General features: G+C 35.9%; 1 non-coding gene across 1 annotated transcript; it reads left to right on the forward strand.

Annotated features, from left to right (window-relative positions):
• Positions 1–484: 484 nt before the first annotated feature.
• Positions 485–592, forward strand: LOC112767638 (small nucleolar RNA R71). The gene has a single exon (XR_003185080.1). It is a non-coding gene; the product is annotated as a small nucleolar RNA R71 (small nucleolar RNA).
• Positions 593–4958: the final 4366 nt, after the last annotated feature.

Below are 4958 nucleotides of genomic sequence, written 5' to 3' on the forward strand. Positions count from 1 at the left end.
CACCATTATTAAAGCCTTGTTGGGGCTTTTGATCCTTCCATGAGAAATTTGGATGATTTCTCCATGTTGAGTTATAGGTGTTTCCATAAGGTTCACCTAAGTAATTTACCTCTGCTATTGCAGGGTTCTCAGGATCATATGCTTCTTCTTCAGAAGATGCCTCTTGAGTACTGTTGGATGCAGCTTGCATTCCATGCAGACTCTGAGAAATCATATTGACTTGCTGAGTCAATATTTTATTCTGAGCCAATATGGCATTCAGAGTATCAACTTCAAGAACTCTCTTCTTCATAGGCGTCCCATTACTCACAGGATTCCTTTCAGAAGTGTACATGAACTGGTTATTAGCAACCATGTCAATGAGTTCTTGAGCTTCTGCAGGCGTTTTCTTTAGGTGAATGGATCCACCTGCAGAGGTGTCCAGTGACATCTTTGATAGCTCAAATAAACCATCATAGAATATATCCAGGATGGTCCATTCTGAAAGCATGTCAGAAGGACACTTTTTGGTCAACTGTTTGTATCTTTCCCAAGCTTCATAGAGGGATTCACCTTCTTTCTGTCTGAAGGTTTGAACATCAGCTCTAAGCTTGCTCAGCTTTTGAGGAGGAAAGTACTTGGCTAAGAAAGCCGTGACCAGCTTATCCCAAGAGTTCAGGCTGTCTTTAGGTTGAGAATCCAACCATAATCTAGCTCTGTCTCTTACAGCAAAAGGGAAAAGCATGAGCCTGTAGACTTTAGGATCTACTCCATTAATCTTAACAGTATCACATATCTGCAAGAATTCAGTTAAGAACTGAAAAGGATCTTCAGATGGAAGTCCATGAAACTTGCAGTTCTGCTGCATCAGAGAAACTAATTGAGGTTTCAGCTCAAAGTTGTTTGCTCCAATGGCAGGAATGGAGATGCTTCTTCCATGTAAATTGGAATTAGGTGCAGTAAAGTCACCAAGCTTCCTCCGTGCATTATTATTATTTTCGGCTGCCATCTCCTCTGCCTGTTCGAAAATTTCTGAAAGGTTATCTCTGGATTGTTGTATTTTAGCTTCTCTTAATTTTCTCTTCAGAGTCCTTTCAGGTTCTGGATCTGCTTCCACAAGAATGTTCTTATCCTTGCTCCTTCTCATATGACAAGGAAGAATGGACAGAAAAATGATAATAATAATAGAGATCCTTTATACCACAGTATAGGGATCCCTTTGTGAGTGGAAGAGAAGGGGGAGACAAAGAATGTGATGTAAGGGAAGAAATGCAACTGTACGAATGGAAGAGATGTGAGATGAGATGTTAGGATATGAATGAATAAATAGAATAGGATGAGAAAGAGAGAGGGAATTTTTGAAAATTATTTTTGAAAAGGAGTTAGTGATTTTTGAAAATTGGTTTTTGAAAATGTGTTAGTAATTTTCGAAAATTAAGATTTAAAAATTAAAACAATTAATAAATTAAAAAGAAATTTTGAAAAAGGGGAGAGATATTTTCGAAAAATGAGAGAGAGAGAGTTAGTTAGGTGGTTTTGAAAAAGTTAAGAAACAAACAAAAAGTTAGTTAGTTAGTTGAAACAAATTTTGAAAAGATAAGAAGTTAGGAAGTTAGAAAAGATATTTTGAAAAGATATTTTTGAAAAAGATAAGATAAGAAGATATTTTTGAAAAGATATGATAGAAATTAGTTTTGAAAAAGATTTGATTTTTAAAATCTCAATTAATGACTTGATTCATAAGAAATCACAAGATATGATTCTAGAACTTAAAGTTTGAATCTTTCTTAACAAGCAAGTAACAAACTTCAAATTTTTGAATCAAAACATTAATTGATTATGTTATTTTCGAAAATTTGATATAAAAATAAGAAAAAGATTTTTGAAAAATATTTTTGGAATTTTCGAAAATAACTAAGAATTTTGAAAAAGATTTGATTTTTGAAAAAGATTTTGAAAAAGATAAGATTTTCAAATTGAAAATTTGATTTGACTCATTGGCAACAATTTTATTTTAAAAATTTTTGAAAAAGTCAACTCAAATTTTCGAATTTGATGAGAGAAAAAGGGAAAGATATTTTTTTTTTTGATTTTTTGAATTTTTATGAAAACATGAAAAATATGCAATGCATGAAATTTTTAGATCAAAACAATGAATGCATGCAAGAATGCTATGAATGTCAAGATGAACACCAAGAACACTTTGAATGTCATGATGAACATCAAGAACATATTTTTGAAAAATTTTTAATGCAAAGAAAACATGCAAGACACCAAACTTAGAATTCTTTAATGCTTAGACACTAAGAATTCAAGAATGCATATGATAAACATGAAAAGACACAAAACAAAAAATCATCAAGATCAAACAAGAAGACTTACCAAGAACAACTTGAAGATCATGAAGAACACTATGAATGCATGATATTTTCGAAAAAATGCAAGATGCATATGCAAGTGACACCAAACTTATGATATGACTCAAGACTCAAACAAGAAACAGAAAATATTTTTTATTTTATGATTTTCTAATTTTTTTTGGATTTTTATTTTATATTTTTCGAAAAATTATATGAAAAAGAAAATAAGTATTCCAAAATTTTTAATATGAATTCCAGGAATCTTGCCATGTTAGTCTAAAGCTTCAGTCCAGGAATCAGACATGGCTCACTAGCCAGCCAAGCTTTCAATGAAAGCTCCAGTCCAAAACACTAGACAAGGCCAATGGCCAGCCAAGCTTTAGTCTTTAACACGAGAGTATATTGCTCTTTATAGCAAATTGCAAGCCTCAGTCCAAATAAATTTAGACATGGCTTTACAGCCAGCCAGGCTTTACATGCTTCATGAAACACTAGAATTCATTCTTAAAAATCTTGAATAAGATTTTTGAAAACATTTTTATTTATTTTTTTTCTTCGAAAACATATGAGAGATTTTTGAAAATATTTTTTGAAAAATTTTTGAAAATAAAGTAAAAAGAAAATTACCTAATCTGAGCAACAAGATGAACCGTCAGTTGTCCAAACTCAAACAATCCCCGGCAACGGCGCCAAAAACTTGGTGCACGAAATTGTGATCTCCAGGCTCGAACAAATCCTGGTAATGGCTCCAGAGCTTGGTGCTCTGATCTTAATTCATAATTGTCACAACTTCGATACAACTAACCAGCAAGTGCACTGGGTCGTCCAAGTAATACCTTACGTGAGTAAAGGTCGAATCCCACGGAGATTGTTGGTATGAAGCAAGCTATAGTCACCTTGTAAATCTCAGTCAGGCAGATATAAAGTGATAATGGTGTTTTCGAATTTAATATAATAAGATAGGGATAGAAATACTTATGTAAATCCTTGGTAGGAATTTCAGATAAGCGAATGGAGATGCTTTTCGTTCCTCTGAACCTCTGCTTTCCTACTATCTTCATCCAATCAGTCTTACTCCTTTCCATGGCTGGCTTTATGTGATACATCACCACTGTCAATGGCTACTTTCGGTCATCTCTCGGGAAAATGATCCAATGCCCTGTCACGGCACGGCTAATCGTCTGGAGGCATCACCCTTGTCAATGGCTTCATCTTATCCTCTCAGTGAATAATATGCTCACGCACCCTGTCACGGCACGGCTATTCATCTGTTGGTTCTCGATCATGCTGGAATAGGATTTACTATCCTTTTGCGTCTGTCACTAACGCCCTGCAATCGCGAGTTAGGAGCTCGTCACAGTCATTCAATCATTGAATCCTACTCGGAATACCACGGACAAGGTTTAGACTTTCCGGATTCTCTTGAATGCCGCCATCATTCTAGCTTACGCCACGAAGATTCTGGTTAGGAGATCTAAGAGATACTCATTCTAGCTTAATTCATGTAGAACAGAAGCGTTTGTCAGGCACGCGTTCATAGGGGAGGTGGTGATGAGCGTCACACATAATCATCACCTTCATCACGTTCTTGGGTGCGAATGGATATCTTAGAAGCGAAATAAGAAGAATTGAATAGAAAACAGTAGTACTTTGCATTAATCTTTGAGGAACAGCAGAGCTCCACACCTTAATCTATGGAGTGTAGAAACTCTACCGTATGAAAATACATAAGTGAAGGTCCAGGCATGGCCGAGATGGCCAGCCCCTCTGATATAAGAACCAGGCGTTCAAAGATGATCCTAAGATCCTAAGATGATCAAAAGATGTCTAATACAATAGTAAGAGGTCCTATTTATAATAAACTAGTCACTAGGGTTTACATGAGTAAGTATTTGATGTATAAATCAACTTCCGGGGCCCACTTGGTGTGTGTTTGGGCTGAGCTTAAGTGTTGCACGTGCAGAGGCCATTTGTGGAGTTGAACGCCAGTTTTTGTGCCAGTTTGGGCGTTCAACTCTGGTTTTGGATCCTTTTCTGGCGCTGGACGCCAGATTTGGGCAGAAGGCTGGTGTTGAACGCCAGTTTACGTCGTCAATTCTTGGCCAAAGTATAGACTATTATATATTGCTGGAAAGCCCTGGATGTCTACTTTCCAACGCAATTGGAAACGCGCCATTTCGAGTTTTGTAGCTCCAGAAAATCCACTTTGAGTGCAGGGAGGTCAGAATCCAACAGCATCAGCAGTCCTTTTTCAACCTCTGAATCTGATTTCTGCTCAAGTCCCTCAATTTCAGCCAGAAAATACCTGAAATCACAGAAAAACACACAAACTCATAGTAAAGTCCAGAAATGTGAATTTAACATAAAAACTAATGAAAACATCCCTAAAAGTGACTAGATCCTACTAAAAACATACTAAAAATAATGCCAAAAAGCGTATAAATTATCCGCTCATCACTAACCAATTTTGAGCCTATGATAAACCCTCTTTGTTCTTGAAAAGAGCACATCAACAACCCTAAGTGAAAAACCGTGAATGTCCCTAAATTTGAATCTTTGATTAGCTTAGGTAAGTTAGGATGTGTATCATTCAAATAGAAGGCTATACTTGGAAAATTC

This window comes from Arachis hypogaea, chromosome 17 (assembly GCF_003086295.3).
Source record: "Arachis hypogaea cultivar Tifrunner chromosome 17, arahy.Tifrunner.gnm2.J5K5, whole genome shotgun sequence".
NCBI classification, from domain to species: domain Eukaryota; kingdom Viridiplantae; phylum Streptophyta; class Magnoliopsida; order Fabales; family Fabaceae; genus Arachis; species Arachis hypogaea.